The sequence below is a fragment of the Ambystoma mexicanum genome, chromosome 1q (assembly GCF_040938575.1).
Source record: "Ambystoma mexicanum isolate Mex_15411 chromosome 1q, UKY_AmexF1_1, whole genome shotgun sequence".
NCBI lineage: Eukaryota > Metazoa > Chordata > Amphibia > Caudata > Ambystomatidae > Ambystoma > Ambystoma mexicanum.
The window spans coordinates 519,286,749-519,304,610 of NC_090922.1; the positions used below are offsets into that span (position 1 = coordinate 519,286,749).

Genomic DNA, 17,862 nt, shown 5'->3' on the forward strand with positions numbered 1-17,862 from the left:
ATGTACCAGGAGGAGAACTGACAGGATTGTTGGGTGGGATTCAACCATATTGGCATGGAGCGGAGCTACTGTGGGGACCCATATGGTGTAAGGGGAACACAATTGTCTTCAAAGTGGTGAGAACGGTGTGGCGGAAGCTATTAAAAAAAACACAGGCTAAAGAGCTATATAGTAGGGAATTGCCAATTGGGATTGACCCCACCATAAGAACAGCATTGCGAAGTGTGGGTCTTAAAACAATAAAAGAGCGACATTGCGCCACAGTAGGGGGATATCTTTAGGGGAGGCAAGCTACTAATTTTGGAGGAATGGAGACAAACATACCAGGTGACAAGTGGCCATTTCCTCACATACGCCAAAGTGATAAGACGCCTGGCAGCAATATGGGACAGTATCCTGGAGGAGTCAGAGTTGAATCTGCTAATGCAGACATTATTAGAGCTAGGGGAGGGTGGGGGTAAAGTGTCACCGGCGTACGGGGCTTTGCAGGCAAGGAGGAAGGAGAAGGAGGTGGCGGTTGGAAAGGGACTCGGGAGCACCTATCTCGGAAGAAATGGGCACAAATGTGGGAACAGGTCAAAAACACGTCTAGGCATGCAAAATTTAAACTCACCCAATTCTACTATTTACACACGGTATATTTGACGACAGAGAAGTTACACGTGATCAACCACTCTATATCACATAGCTGTCTGCGATGCACAGGAGACCATGCTGGGTTTTGGTACATGGTTTGGGATTTCCCAGTTGTAGCTAAATACTAGGGAGATGTGGTGGACCGATTGAATACCCTGATGGGAAGCAGGTACGAATGTACCCATGAGGTAAGTCTGTGGAGGCTCCTGTTAGGCAGAATTATATGCAGTACCCTTTGGGAACACCACACACAATTAAGACTACACGTGATGGTACAAATTCACCTTTGGTGCAAGCCTGTACTACACAGTTAAAGTGGTAGCTGTGGCTGAGCAGCCAGACTTATCTCAAGAGTAAGCAAGCAGGATCAAATAGTTACACAAAGGGCAGCAATTACTATGATTCAGGCAAACACTGACTCAAGGTTTTCAAGTAAAAGAATATATATTTATTTCACTCTTCAGTTATATAACATTACACTATTCTAAGCCGTTTAAAAATCACACTCTTAGTACACCACACCGCTTCCCTTAAATTCCAGACAAGTTAAGCTCACAAAATGAAGTGGGAGCAAAATGGCACTCCAATTTAAAAGGGAGGGAAAGACAGAAGTTAACAGAAATTGAATCACACCAACGGGCAAGTACTCGGGGCAATCGAACAAGAGAGACTACAATGATAAAATCAGATAGAAAAGGCTTAGGGCCAAAGTCAATGGTTCAAAAGTCTTTTGCTCAAGATAATACAGTTCAGTGTAGTTCGCGGTAAAGTTTGTGGCACGGTTTCCGGACGAGGTTGGTTGATAGAAAAGTTAGTTCAAAGAGAAGAGGAGGACAAGCCCTCGGATTGGAGAAAAATTTCAAACACTTTCACCGCGGCTGAACGAAACGAACAACCGGATTTGCACAGTACCTTAAAACGGAGAGGGAGCTGAGGCAGAAGTTCCTGGTAGTTCCTGCAGGCTCACGGTTCCTGAAGCGACTGTCTGACTGATCAGAAGTAGGAAGACTTGAGGGTCCTGCACTACCCAGGGAAGTAACCAGCAGCAGAGCAAAGCAACAAATAAAAAGTGCGCTCCTTAAAACCACAAGCAGGGTCCGACCTTCCTGGCTATCCGGCTCACTGTAGTTCTGTACAGTGAATTCGACCAGAAGAGGGGTCCTGGCTTGCAGTTTGGGTGAACTGGTTGGTCCCACCAGCTCAAGGGAAGAAGTTTCCTGGAGGATCTTCTCTGTCGTCGGATTCTGAAGATTCTGACCTGCAGCAGGGCTTTACCGGGCAGTTCAGTGTTGTAGGGGTCCTGGTCCATCAGCTCCTCGTTGGTTCTTTCGTTGCAGTGGCAACTCTGCTCTTCCAGTCCCAGAGACCTGCTTTTAATGCTGTTTTGCCCCATTCATACAGCCTGGCTGTAAATCACACAGCAGGGTGGCTGTCCTGGCAAGGACGGTCGCCCAGCCAATCAAACAGGAGTGCGACTTGGGTTACCAAGGGAACTCATGGCAGGGGTTCTAAAACCCCTCCCTCACATCCTGCCTACCCAGACTTTCAGGCGCCTAAAGGAGGGATTCTGTGTGGAAGCCCGTGAAAAGGCGATGAACAAAGGGACCAAACATGGTTTGGCGTGCAGAGTAAAACACGAGAAACATTTACAAAAAGAAATGGCGAATAAACCCAGCCAGAACTGTAATAAAATATATATGGTAAAGCGGGTTTATGCTTGAGGCTAATATAATAGCCTAAAACAATACCATGGTTATTTAAGATAACGGTATAAAAAATAGGGTAGATACCACTGTCACCAGCCAAGTCTTAGTGTAAAGGGAACAAAACAATGCTCTAAGAGACACAGACGACAAAAAGGGATAGGAATGAACCCTTTGCAATACTCTATGGAAGATGGGGTGTACTGGGTCTGTGGCAAAAGTGACTAAATAAAGTTAATGGCAACTTTCTGGGGCACAGTAGTCAGTCCCAGAAAATGGAGTCGGTGGGAAGTCTCAAAGACAACCCTGTGTCACTGCACTGAAAATGGTGCTATGTAGTAGGTGAGGCTCCAGTGCCCAAGATCACACAAAAAGCAGAAATACACATAGCAAAACACATTGTAAGAGTGGGTAAAAAAGGCTCACACTCTTACCATGTGAGAAAATAAATCCTAGTAATCCAGCAAAACTGCGGAGGGACTCAGTAGGTGTCATGATTCCTGCCCCTCATGTCCCAGCCCTCCCACTTGGAGTCAGACTTGGCGATTGTTACACCAGACTCACTCACTCCCATGGGATAACATTGGGGATTGGACTTGTAGTGCATTGATGGGGACAAGCTGGATGCCCCCACATATTTCGGTTCCCAGAACTGCATGTGAAGTCTAGTCTTTTAGGTGTGGTTCAGCCCAGAGACACCTGGGATACCCAGAGACTATTTAAGCCATGCCCAGGCTGAGAAACATGCTTTGTGTTTTCTGCACCTGCAGCGTGACACTCTCCGTGTTCGGTCTCCACTAGGCCTGCATCTTTCTTCTGCGCTCAGCTCCTGCAAGAACAAGAACACCGTTAGGAACAGCCATACCTTGCGGTGCTTCTGCCCATCATTCATCGCTCCTTCTGTTCTGCGGGCATCTTCGGCGGTGTCATTCCCATCCCGGCACGCCGCTTCCTAAGGAAAAGGGAAAAGAACAGAAAAAAGGCATTAGTAAGCATTCAGCAAATCTTCGCTTATTTTTAAAGACTGTATACGAGCTTCAAATACTTAACTGAATCCCAGCCGCTCTGGGGGAACTCTGTCTCCGGAACTTCTCATCCATCTGCAAGAGGGAAAAGACACTCCAGGTTATCGTGGAAACATCTAGAGGCACCGCATACCGCGCTTACTCACCGCATTTCTTCTTCATAACCGGCATCCACGCTGAAAATGTCGCGGCACCTAAAAGACACAGAAAAATAACTCAGTTCAATACAAATACGAAAGGGGTGCATTGCGCTCTCACTCACCTTAAGCGCTACTCATCTCAGCAGCACGTCGCCATCCCTGGACGCTGGCCATCATCGAAGGAAGGAAGTTAGAGAACTGTTCAAAAGACTCCTTATACTTACCAGTCGGACTCTTGCCAGTGAAGTAACTAGGCAGCAACGAGCCCGCATCAATCAACGCGCCCCTGCGCTGAAAGCAGGACGGGGAGCACACTTTCCAAGAAAACAAGGTGAGCTGTGGATCAAAGGGAAGGGTTGGACCCCAGGGAAGAAGGGGTTCAAGCACACAGAGACAATAGGGAGTTAAACTCTACCAATCCTGTGTTTCAGACAGTCTCCAGTCGAGTAGACTCCAGGGAAGGGTTTGAGGTCGTAAGAGGTCAGAACAGGCTGAGTGACGTCCCCGTGGATACCAGGTGAGCGTTACAGATAAGAGAAATCAACCATTTATGAGAATTCTCCCTAACAGCTCCTACCGGGATCAAAGAGGTACAAAAACCAGAACAAGATTGCACAACTCCTGCTGACCTTGGCCAAACGACGGATCGCAATAGAATGGAAAAAGCCGACGCGTCCATCTGTGAGACAATTGCTCCATGAGACACGTAGATGGGGCCTGGCTGAGGTAGACTACCTGAACAAAAAATGGGACCTGGAAAGGGAAAATGCACTAGTGGTGTGCTGAGGACAGTTGATGAATGAGCTGGCATCCACTCAGGATTTAAAACCTCCTTGAACAGACACAGGGCCAAGAGCGCACAATAAGGGCAGAAGGGGAGGGGTGTCATGATCTCTGCTTCCAAAAGATCAGGACTTGCCCGACTCCCTTGGAAGCAGACCCATAACCCCGGTTCCGAGCGCCAGCCAGTCCCAATTGGGACCTTTTGGACCCTGTCCTGGCGCCAGTGGCACCAGGCTCATAAAGATGCCCAGTCCCAGCGCTGGAAGCGCCGGGCTCATAATGCTTGGGTGGACTTACCTGCAGCAGACCATGCTGCTTACTTACCTGCCAGTTGAACCCCTGATCCTCTTCTGTTTGGGACTACTTTTCCTGTTGGGTGGGGCAGGAGCCACTCCCTAGGTTCAGAACACTGGAACTCTTCTGGAAAGCAGGAACTCTTTTCTTACCTAGGCGTGGCTGTGGAAGGAGACACCTAAGCACTACAGGAGGCTATTTAAACCACACCCGATGGATGAATCTTGCTTTGCGTTATTCTGCATTCTCTGCAGCAGAACGCTCATCGTGTCTTCTGCTTCTGATCCTGGGCCTAAGGGAACAAAGGCTTACCATCCTGGAATCCAGTCTTCAGCAGCACCTGTAAAGACAAAGAAAGAACAGGTTAGCACTACGGTCTTCAGTGGCAGCGCATCTCTTACCTGGTCCATCGGCTGTCACCAACGCCTCGCGCTGCATTCCGGCATCTGAAAGACAAAGGCTTACCTACTCTTCGCATGCTCCGTAGGTCTTTGCACTGCATTCCGGCATCTGAAAGACCAAAGCTTACCAGCTCTTCGCACGCTCCGGAGGCCTTCGGCGCTGCATCCCGCATCTGAAAGACAAAAGAAGGTGCGTTTAAAGACATTGGGCAACTTTATTACTCACGTGCCATTACTCCTTCCCACGCCGAATCCAGTGGGTATTCCAGCACCCTTCAGCTTCTCTAAAGCTCCGAACTTGTACCTGCAAGATAAAAGGGACAGTTAGTGCGCATCGTGAAGCAGGCTACAAGCGCTTACTTACGTGCTTCCAGGCGCTTCTATTCCTCACGCGGGTTCGATCCTCAACTCTCATCAACGCCATCCGCCATCGCCGGAACCCTGCAAAACAAGAGATATCATTACAAAAGACTTTTAAGACATTTGAAGTGCCCAGAACTTACCGTTCGTGCAGTTAACGACGGACAGCAGTCCTCTGAGGTCAAGAGGCCTGCACCCTTATCCAGTGAAGAAACTGGTTACGGCACCCTGCCCCGAGGCAGATGGAGAGCTCGGCGTTCACTTACCTAAGGTGAGGGCGTTAACCTTTGGGGTTCTACAGGAGAAGAGAAAGGGAAGAGGAGAGAGGCACCCAATAAACCCAGTTCATTAATCCCATATTTTCTATCTGCAGACATCTTACTCTTCGAGTCAGACATACAGTGCACAGAGGTCCAGCCCAAAGAGCCAACCGTGTGTTACACATCACCTTTGAAGATACGGCATTCACCCAGTCAAGACCGGCGCCTCTGCGGGAATCAGGTGAGCGTTACAGAACGCAAAGCCTACCGCAAAACTCCCACCCAGGCGCTATGGAAACCTCGGATACCGACCAGCTAGCCCAGTTACTTGGGGAACTAAGAGCAGAAGTGCATGCAGCCCGTCAGGAAACGAATGCTTTAAGAAGGGAACTGATTATTTCCAAGGAGCGAACAGACGATCTCGCTAGACAATTGCTACAGTCACAAGCCGGACAAACTCCGTTACCCGCGTCAGGGGCAAATCTTCCTTCAACATCCTCTACGAACCCAGTGCAGATCAACCTACCTGGGAATGTACCTCTGGCTCCGCCCGAACGATTTTCTGGTGACCCAAAGAGGTTTGCAGTATTTATTAATCAGTGCCGGTTGCACTTCTTATGCCGGCCAGCAGCCTTTCCAACTGATCAAGCTAAGGTAGCTTTCGTACCTTAGTGGCAATGCGGCAGACTGGTCGATCCCTCTAGTTAATCAAGATGATCCGGTTCTCCATGATTTTCAAGCTTTTCAGCTCAGTATGGAAAAACTGTTTGCAAGACATTCACAGGGGCAGGCCTTGGACATTGAGCTCCTTTCATTGCGACAGGGTAATCAAGACCTTTTGGCTTATATTGCGTCTTTCAACAGACTGATAGTGGAAACTCGATGGCCTGAGGACAAAAGGATTACGCTGTTTTATAGAGGTCTACGTGGAGAGCTCAAAGATGTGTTAGGCCAAGTAGTGAATCCCCCGCAAGACTGTTCGGACTATATTGACTTAGTCGTTCAAATTGACCACAGACTGCAGAACAGGAAGGCCGATCGTTCCAAGTTTGATGCTCGAGTATTTTCCCAACCACCAACTCCTACCAAAGGAGTAGACTCCGGGGAACCCATGCAAATAGGGGGCCTGAAAGGACCACTAACACAAAAGGAGCGGGAAAGGAGAAAACAGCTGCAATTATGCCTCTATTGCGGAAACTCGGGGCACTTTCTTCGAGACTGTCCGGTGAAACCAGCCAAGAAGGCAGTAGGAGCTGCAGTTACCAGGGAAACAACCTCGCCCGACAAGAATAGAGGTCCTCTTGCCGAGCGTTAAAACCAGTTCCGTGACCTCGCATTTTGTGATACTTATGGTCCTCATTAGCCCTGAACATCCGGATCGATTACATGCGATTGAAGCTTACGTCGACAGCGGTGCCATCGGCAATTATGTGGATCATGAAATGGTTTTGAGGATGAATCTGACTTTGTCCAAAGGCTGTAAAGGACGTCATTACTACGGTGGATGGTACGGAGATAACCTCCGGACCAGTAACGCATACCACCCAAGAAGTGACGCTAGTAAGTCCAGATGGACACCATGAGATGATCGTGTTCGATGTGATCAAGGCCCCTCAGTTTCAGATTATTCTAGGAATTCCTTGGTTAGAGAAGCACAATCCTCAGATCGATTGGCGAGCAAGAATGGTTCAGTTTCCAGAATGTGTCTCTACTTGTCACCCTCGACCTGGTGTTGCACTGGCAGCAGTTTCGTCGGAGGCTCCCCAGTTACCTCCTGAATACCTAGAATTCCAAGATGTTTTCCGGAAGGATCAGGCTAACTCTCTACCTCCTCATAGGTCTTATGACTGCCAGATAGACCTGATACCTGGATCTACTCCTCCTTGTAGTAGAATTTATGCCCTCACCGAGCCTGAGAATCTTCACCTCCGACAATACCTGGATCAATACCTAGCGAATGGGTTTATTCGTCCTTCCAAGTCCCCTGCTTCCTCAGCTTTGTTCTTCGTTCCAAAAAAAGAAGGGGACCTTAGAACTTGTATAGATTATCGCGCCCTGAACCAGATCACCGTTAAGAATAGATATCCGTTACCTTTGATCCCTGAACTCCAGGACCAAGTCAGAAAAGCATGCATATATACAAAGCTGGATCTTAGAGGAGCCTACCACTTGGTACGAGTAAAAGAGGGCGATGAATGGAAGACAGCCTTCCGCACCAAGTATGGCTATTTGAATATCAGGTCATGCCCTTCGGACTTTGCAATGCCCCGGCCGCCTTTCAATATTTTATGAACGATGTCCTCAGAGAGCTCATAGATGTGTGTGTTGTTGTTTACATTGACGACATCCTCGTTTATTCTTCATCGGAAACTGAACATCGGAAACACGTGAAAATGGTCCTCGAGAGATTGCGTCAACACAAACTTTTCGCTAAGTTGGAAAAATGCGTTTTCAACGTGACTGAAGTTGAATTCTTGGGATTCATATTATCACCTAGCGGAGTGCATATGGATTCAAAGAAGGTCGATGCAATTCTCAAATGGCCATCGCCATCCTCCGTAAAAGGTGTTCAAAGCATGTTAGGCTTCGCTAACTTTTACCGCAGGTTTATCCCCGAATTCTCTCGAATAGTCCAGCCCATCACCGCCTTGTTAAAGAAAAACAAACGTTTTGAATGGTCTACCGGGGCGGAACAAGCTTTCCAGAATTTGAAGACTAGATTTATCTCTGCACCGATCTTAAAACATCCTCGCCCAGAACTCCCCTACATCGTTGAAACTGATGCTTCGAGCCTTGCCATGGGGGCAGTTCTATCACAAAAGGACCCAGTAACCAATCAGTTGCATCCCATGGCATTTTGGTCCCGCAAATTCTCGCCTCCTGAAATCAATTACACTATTACTGATAAGGAACTTCTAGCTATCAAGTCCGCCTTTAAGGCTTGGCGGCATTATCTTCTGGGGGCCCGACACACCGTTACTGTGATTACAGATCACCGAAACCTGCAATATTTGAAAACCGCAAAAGCTCAATCCTCTAGGCAACTCTGTTGGGCACTATTCTTTGCTGAGTTTGACTTCATAATTACCTATCGACCTGGTACAAAAAACGGTAAAGCTGATGCCCTTTCTCGGATGGGAGTGGAAGAACATTTGATCAATCCTAAACCTGTACCTATCATTCCAGAACAAAGAATTCTAGGTGTAATCGCCACACAATCCATAGAGGAAGTTAAGGATAAAGCCAGGCTACTGGTAACTCCAGCAGACATACAGAATTGGCATCTGCAGGGAAAGGACTTTACGGTGAAGGACAACCTATTATATTTCCAAGAACGGTTATACCTGCCCAGCACAGATTTACAGAAAAAGGTAATCTCTTGTTATCACGATTCTTTAATGGAAGGACATCCCGGTATGACCAAGACCTCGGAAAAGATCAAGCGCTACTTCTGGTGGCCGTCTTGGAAAAAAGATATCAGAGACTTTATAATGTCCTGTGGAATATGCGCCCAAAACAAGAGTCAAAAGGAAAAACCAGCCGGCCTCTTACGCCCTATTGACATCCCGCCTCGCCCTTGGCATACGCTTTCTATGGACTTCATCACCGATCTACCTCCATGCTCCGGATACAATACGATCCTAGTAATCGTGGACCTATTCTCCAAGATGGCGCATTTCATTCCACTCAAAGGCTTACCAACAGCAGCAACTCTGGCCCGGGAATTTCTCGAAAACATCGTCCAACTGCACGGTTTTCCTTCAGTTCTAATTTCGGATCGAGGTAGTCAATTTATTTCTCATTTTTGGCGAAGTTGCTGTCGGTCGGCTCAAATTGATGTGAGACTTTCGACCAGCCACCACCCTCAAACCGACGGACAAACCGAGAGGACCAATCAAACTCTGGAACAGTATTTGCGCTGCATGCTACAACAAACTGAAAAAACTTGGAAAGATATCCTTTGGATAGCCGAATATGCCTACAATAACTCTGTCCACTCGGGAACTGGGAAGACCCCGTTTTTTCTTTTATACGGTAGTCACCCTCGAACCTCGGAGTTGGATCCACTCCAAGATCTTGGAACACCAGCAGTAGACCACCTGCATTCTACAATCACCCAAGCCTTTAAGGAAGCCGTTTCTCACCTTCAAAGGGCTAAAGAACAATACAAGAAAGGAGCAGACCAACATCGGAAGGAAGCCCCCCCAATATCAAGTAGGAGATCAAGTCTGGTTATCCACCAAATATCTACCTCTAAAAGGACCACGCACATTCAACCCAAGATACCTTGGTCCCTATTCCATCACTACCATAGTAAATCCAGTAGCGGTCAAGTTGGACTTGCCCTCTCACATGAAGATACATCCAGTCTTCCACGTCTCTCTATTAAAACCCGTGCAACCTCAAACCCGAGTAACTACATCTCCAAAACCTATTCTAGTTGATGGAGAACTCGAGTTTGAAGTCAAAAGCATCCTGGATTCCAAGATCTCCAAATCTAAACTATTTTACCTGATTGACTGGAAAGGCTACGGTCCCCAAGAAAGATCCTGGGAACCTGCAGAATATGTCCACGCGCCTCGTCTAATCAAAAGATTTCATCGAACATTTCCTAACAAGCCCAAACCCCCGGAGAAGCCCGGTTTGGGAGGGGCCTTGAGGGGGGGTGCTGTCATGATCTCTGCTTCCAAAAGATCAGGACTTGCCCGACTCCCTTGGAAGCAGACCCATAACCCCGGTTCCGAGCGCCAGCCAGTCCCAATTGGGACCTTTTGGACCCTGTCCTGGCGCCAGTGGCACCAGGCTCGTAAAGATGCCCAGTCCCAGCGCTGGAAGCGCCGGGCTCATAATGCTTGGGTGGACTTACCTGCAGCAGACCATGCTGCTTACTTACCTGCCAGTTGAACCCCTGATCCTCTTCTGTTTGGGACTACTTTTCCTGTTGGGTGGGGCAGGAGCCACTCCCTAGGTTCAGAACACTGGAACTCTTCTGGAAAGCAGGAACTCTTTTCTTACCTAGGCGTGGCTGTGGAAGGAGACACCTAAACACTACAGGAGGCTATTTAAACCACACCCGATGGATGAATCTTGCTTTGCGTTATTCTGCATTCTCTGCAGCAGAACGCTCATCGTGTCTTCTGCTTCTGATCCTGGGCCTAAGTCTTCAGCCGCACCTGTAAAGACAAAGAAAGAACAGGTTAGCACTACGGTCTTCAGTGGCAGCGCATCTCTTACCTGGTCCATCGGCTGTCACCAACGCCTCGCGCTGCATTCCGGCATCTGAAAGACAAAAGCTTACCAGCTCTTCGCACGCTCCGGAGGCCTTCGGCGCTGCATCCCGCATCTGAAAGACAAAAGAAGGTGCGTTTAAAGACATTGGGCAACTTTATTACTCACGTGCCATTACTCCTTCCCACGCCGAATCCAGTGGGTATTCCAGCACCCTTCAGCTTCTCTAAAGCTCCGAACTTGTACCTGCAAATTAAAAGGGACAGTTAGTGCGCATCGTGAAGCAGGCTACAAGCGCTTACTTACGTGCTTCCAGGCGCTTCTATTCCTCACGCGGGTTCGATCCTCAACTCTCATCAGCCCGCCATCCGCCATCGCCGGAACCCTGCAAAACAAGAGATATCATTACAAAAGACTTTTAAGACATTTGAAGTGCCCAGAACTTACCGTTCGTGCAGTTAACGACGGACAGCAGTCCTCTGAGGTCAAGAGGCCTGCACCCTTATCCAGTGAAGAAACTGGTTACGGCACCCTGCCCCGAGGCAGATGGAGAGCTTGGCGTTCACTTACCTAAGGTGAGGGCGTTAACCTTTGGGGTTCTACAGGAGAAGAGAAAGGGAAGAGGAGAGAGGCACCCAATATCCCCAGTTCATTAATCCCATATTTTCTATCTGCAGACATCTTACTCTTCGAGTCAGACATACAGTGCACAGAGGTCCAGCCCAAAGAGCCAACCGTGTGTTACACATCACCTTTGAAGATACGGCATTCACCCAGTCAAGACCGGCGCCTCTGCGGGAATCAGGTGAGCGTTACAGGGGTAGGCCTAACTGGAGGGGAAGGGGTTTCCGAACCTGTGATGAATGGGAAGATGAAGGGGACTACGGGAAGCGATTGGGAAGGGGAGGCCCTCGGGGTCGGGGGGGATCAGGGAGAAATTGGCGGTGGACATCGGAGGGTAGAGGAGGGTGGTAGATGGGGAGTGTAATGTAAGATATGTCATAGAATCACATAGGAGATGTGAGCTGGGCTAGACACCAACAGGGGGAGGCAGGGGACGATGAATTAAACTATGGTAGGGGGGAGACTATAACGGGCAATGCCTTTGCTCCAGGTAGCTCTGAATGCAACACAGAGCGACTAGAGAGGCATGAGGGTGGGGGATATGGCGAAGAACCGGGGATGGGCACCCCCATTTGGGAAAACAGCAATAGACCCCACGGAGCTGCATTTGATGCAAATTTTTGCTAGGCGAAGCAGCGCACATGATGTGAATTAACGGATTGAGCCCTAGCGGGAACAGTATTTGGTGGTTCTGCTAAACTAAACTCATGTGTGGGCTGCACGAATATGAGATGGACTTAAGGGGCCAGTGATGACGATCGCCATGTTTTTAAATGTGAAGTGATCCATGTTGAGTTTTTTCGTACTATGTACAATCTAAAATAATAAAAAGAAACACAAAAAAAAATAGTATCCACACCGGGTGATTCATTATCCACCCTGGATCCCCCTCAACCAGGCTCAGATCCTATTAGCGTAAAGTTACGCACAGGCTTCCCTCTGCCGGGCTCGAGCCGGTCTTTCTCCTTTCACCTTATCGCACAATGTTCATAGGTTCTTCCTTTTTGGGTGACTCACGGTTCACCCCGGATCCCTGTCAGCTGGGCTCAGAATAATGTCAATTTTACATCAAGTATCTTAGACTTTCAAATCTGTACAGGGTTTGGCTTGACCCGTTGCAGGACCACTTCAATTTCACAATTATCTTTCTTTTAATGTTTGCGCCCTTTCGGTTGGATTCCTAACAGAGACTTTCGATGAGCACCCACGTGATGCCGGACCACTACGTCTACGGTATTGTATTTTAGCTTCAAAGTTCATTCACTCATCTGCTGTCTTAATAATCTTCTTCATGCAATGTTGCTGCTTGCAACTTTGGTTTCCACACATACTCGTCTGTTATCAGTCTCCCCAACTCACCGGCTGTGCTGACTTCACTGGTGCTGCTTTGTTGTGTCAGCCAAGGACAGTATCACGGCGACAAGTGCTTTGCCTCACCTTGACTATCGACACGGGAGAGTCCCGGGTACCTCTGATACACAATACAGGATTCTTTAGTACTCTTACATCCTGTACCCTTTCTCCTTACTGCATGGGCGTCCCTCGCGAGGGACGGGAGACGGAACCTTTTTCACCAGAAAAATCATCTTCCCCTCTAAATTTAGAGGCGTGGCCCTGACTCTGCCCTACTGCGCCACACCTCAGTCCCCTTTTCCGCGCTGCCGTGAAAGGGCCGAATTCACCAGTGCTCCTGTGTTTGGCTTCAGCCATGTAATTCCGCATGCGGATTCTTCCTCTATATATATATATTTTTTTTTTTGTCTTCTTGTTCAATAGGTACTTGGTCCTCGGATGCCACAGCTCCTCCCCGGCGCATGTTGACTTCGACAGGGTTCAGCAGGTGCCCATACTGGAAAGGGCCTTTCCCAACTTCAGACCCCCACGTCCTCTGGCTTCGTTGCCTTGGCCCAGACCACGGTTGGCAAGCCTGTTCAGCGTGCGGCTTGCTGTCCACGAAAGCTCTGAAGAACAGACTAGCCAGGTGGAGGGATCTCTTCCAGCTGTCTCCTTCTGAGGACCTCAAGAGTTTCGTGAGACGTTCCAGGCCAGAGGTAGGGCCTATATTTTCATCTGCACCTCGCAAGGGAGACTCCTTCCCAGGGACTCTCCTACGCGGGAGGGACAGGTCAGGTCCTTTTACCAACTCGCGCACCAAGGCTGTCACAGCTACCGGCCTTCGGGTCGAGGGGTCCTCGGATCCTCCCGGTGCCAGGGTTGAGGGGCCGCTAGGCTCTTTTACGGGGCTTGCGCCTGAGGGGCTACGCCCCTGTTACCGGCATCATGGGCGAGGGACTACTCCCTGTTACCAATAGTACGTCCAAGGGGGCGCCTGAACGCAGCTCTAACGACCCCCGGGTCGAGGTTGATAGACCTACTGCGCCTCACACATAAGAGACTTGGCAGAGGATCACAGCGACGAGCCGAGCAACACGTCGCAGCCACGTTGTAGGCAGCTCAACAAGATGGCTGACAGGCCAGAAAAGGATACCCGTTCAACGCCTCTGCAAGACTTCAGCGAAGAGTGAGTATCGAGGTGGGACTGGCATCAACCAGGTACGTGGCCTACGGCCTACCCTTCTTATGCGCAGGGCTGCTTTCCCTTGCGTCCCTATGTACAGGGTCTCCAGCGGCCTCAGTTGCCTCTAGTAACCACTTCCGTGCCCTCCTCCTCCTCTTTGGCTAGCGAGGACCGGATCTTTGATAGGTTCCTTGGCCTCATGAAGTCTCCAGATATGGGGGCCATCATCAAGGACGCAGTCAGGGAAGTCCTTCCCGCTATGCTAGCGGCACCACAGACGCCAACGCCGACACCCTTGGCCATGGCGCGCAGCCGCCTCCTCCGGCTCCTCAGCCTACTCCGCAGGCGGTTCCATGCCAGCCTCCGGCCGCAGACCCTGTGCCCCAGCCTCCGGCTCCGGATACTCCTCCTCCTCCACAGGATCCCCCAGACCCTCAGGATACTGATGAGGAGGAGGATCCTGACACGCCATCATCAGCCAGGGCCTTCCAGGAACGTATCTCGGGCCTGGCGGAATACCTGGACCTCCCCCAGCCCCAGGTAGAACAGCCGGCAGAGTGCGTCCTCGCTGAAGTCCTCACGAGGCGCCCTTCCGCCAGAACAGGGATTCCACTGCAAACCGATGTAGTCTCCCTCGCCAAGAAGGGTTGGCTCAAACCCCACTCGGTCCAGCCAGTCAACCGCCGCCTGGACGCCAAGTGCAGGCAGATGGAGGGAGATACACTCTTGCTCTCCTCCCATCCTCCGCCACACTCCTCCGTGATAGCTGCGGCATCACTGTACTCGAAGCCTCAGTCGTCCTCGACGGCGCTGTTAGGCAAGGAGGAGAAAACCTTGGAGGCATACGGTAAGAAGCTGTATTCCAATGCGTCCTCGCATCTGCGACAGGCCAACCCAGACGCCATGCTGGCTGCCGCTAACCAGGGATTATGGCGGGAAATTGCCGACTTCCACCCCGAACTCCCCACCCACAGCTAATTACGTTTCAAGGCGGGGCTAGCCGAGGCCATGTTTGTAGCTCAGGATATCATGGAGTCCACGCTGGCACACATTGATACCTCTGGACGTGCCATCTGTAATGCCACGGAAATGAGAAGGATGGCCTGGTTCTGGGCAACCAAGTTCAACCCGGATGTCCAGGAATGTATTCTAGATCTGCCCTTCGAGGGCAGCGACCTCTTCCACTCCAGCACAGACGAAGAGCTGGACAAGAAGAAGAATAGCTTTGAGACGGCCAAGTCTTTATCCATTCTGACGAAGGCCACGCCCAAAGCATATTCCCAGTCTCAGCAACGCTCGGATAAGGGTCGCTCTACCGGGGGCTTCCGTGGCTTCCAGGAGCGGAGGTCTAGGCAGTCGGAACGCTCACCGACCGCTAGTCGGCGCAACCATCAAAAAGGGGGATGGGGGGCAATGTTTTTTTTCCAGTCCCCCCTCCTCTGCCTCTGAGGGGAAAAAAGTCTTGACACACCACTCCGGGTCCACGAGTCGCCAGTGGGGGGCAGGCTTGCCCTTCACGCACACTTTTGGCGACAGAACTTTGCGGACCCCTGAATCCTGTCAGTAGTCTCCTAGGGGTACCGTCTACCTATTACTGCCTCTCCTCCCTCCTCTCCTCCCCCAAGTTGGGACAGCCACTCTTTTGGCGGAGATTTGGTTGCTCGTCCTGAGCCAGGCCGTGGAGGAAGGCCCAGCCTCCGAGCGAGGTTCGGGCTTTTACTCAAGGATCTTCGCCATTCAGAAGAAGAACCAGGCGGGCCTGAGAGTTGTACTGGACCTTTCCACCCTCAACCTCTCCTTACCTCTTCAGAGATTCAAGATGGTTACGCCAGCCTTTATTGCGGAGACATTGTGCAGAGGAGACTGGATGTGCTCCCTCGATCTGAAGGACGCGTATCTGCACGTCCCGATCTGGCAACCCCATCGTTCTTTCCTCTGGTTCAGGATCATGGCCTGCCATTTTCAGTACAAGGTCCTCCCTTTTGGCCTCAACTCGGCCCCCAGGGTCTTTACCAGACTTGTGAATACTGTGGCAGCCCTCCTCTAGGCTCAGGGCCTCCACATACACCCATACCTAGACGACTGGCTCGTCAGGGCTACATCTCCGGAAGCAGTTCAACACTCCTCCCAAGCACTGATGAACACTCTACACAACCTGGGCTTTTCGCTCAACCTCATGAAGTCGCAACTGCAACCCACGCAGTCTCTAACTTTCCTGGACCTCATCTGGGACACGCGCTCCGAGAGGGTCTTCCCCTCTGACGACAAGATCTCGGCCATCAAGAGGGCCACGTCCCACTTTCTCAGTCGAAGCTCTACTTCGGCTTGGTGGCACCAACATCTCCTGAGGCTTTGCGCAGCGGTACTGTTCGCCGTCCCCTACACAAGACTCAGGATGAGGGGGATCCAACTCCACTTCTCAGTGTCGTGGAACCAGGAGAAGGGATCGCATGCCGAAATCATCAAGATCTCCACTTCTCTCCACCCGGACCTCACATGGTGGTCCGAAGACTGCAACCTGCGGACCGGCAAGCCCTTCAGGCCCCCAGCTCCACAGGTGACGATTACCACAGACTCCTCCCTCGAAGCATGGGGAGCCACCCTGGAGGATCTATCGGTCCACGGCACGTGACCCGTCAAGAACAAGAGTACCACATCAATTGGCTGGAGCTGAACGCCATCTGGTCAGCGCTCAGAGCCTTCCTCCCACGGCTCATGGGAAGGGTTGTCCTCATCCAGACAGACAACTCGACCAGTATGTACTACATCAACAAGCAGGGAGGGACCATGTCCCCCTCCCTTTGCAAACTGGCGATCAACATGTGGGAATGGGCCTTGGAAAACAAGATTTTCCTCACGGCAGTCCACCTCCTGGGGGAATCAAACCTGGAAGCGTACAGGCTCAGCAGGTTGGGGGCGGACAACTACGAGTGGCAGCTGAACGACCTTGTGGCACAGGAAATCTTCCACCAGGCACAACAGGAAGTACCCCCAGCTCGCCTCCGGGCAGGGGCTGGGGCTCCCTGGGCAACGCCCTATGGATTCAGTGGAACAGCATGGCAGCATATGCCTTCCCACCCACTCCACTGATTCACAGAGTGCTTTGCCAGATCAAGGAGTCTCGCCAGCTGAACCTCATTCTGATAGCTCTGTGGTGGCCAGCCAGGCCATGGTTCTCTGGCTCCAATCCAACTCCCGAGGGGCCCAGCACATCTTCTGACACAGCAGGGGGCAGAGTCGTCCGCCCCTCACTGCACCTCGCCAACTCCGGTGTGCAGGAGGACACCTGCCACACATATCTCTCAGCCATTGGGGCTTACAAGAACTCGGAGGAGGGGGTCTTCTACTCCTCCAACCCAGTTGTCAAGAGACATTTGGCCGGACTCGCTAGACTCTACCCGCCCATTAGGAAGCCACACCCCGTGTGAGATTTAAACCTACTCTTGGGTGCCCTCAGACACAAGCCGTTTGAGCCTATGGAGTCTGCGGACATCAGTCCACGGCACGTCCAATCGCAGTCACCATCAAGATAGCCCTTCTAGTCGGCCTCACTTCAGCGCGCAGGGTCAGCGAGATCCAGGCTCTGGTTGCATCAGAGCCGGACACTACCTTTCAAAAGGATAAGGTGGTCCTGCGGACCCATCCGGCATTTCTACCTAAAGTGCCAGCAGCCTTTCACTTAAATGAGGAGATCGTCCTTCCTACATTCTTTACTGACCCGCAGGACGAGCCACAGAGAGTTCTGCACTGCCTAGATGTCAGGCGTGCCCTGAAATTCTACCTGGACAGGACCAAGGGCTTCCGCAAGTCTGATGCCCTGTTCATCACTTTCGGAGGCGCTAGGCCAAGCTATCAGGCCTCCAAAGACTCAGTTTCCCGCTGGATGGTC

At 50.8% G+C, this 17,862-nt stretch overlaps 1 protein-coding gene across 10 annotated transcripts in view; it reads left to right on the forward strand.

Moving 5' to 3' along the window:
- The window catches only part of ARHGEF1 (Rho guanine nucleotide exchange factor 1), a 1,792,426-nt gene that overhangs the window by 1,727,857 nt on the left and 46,707 nt on the right, over nt 1-17,862 (forward strand). The gene's annotated exons all lie outside the window — the stretch shown is intronic.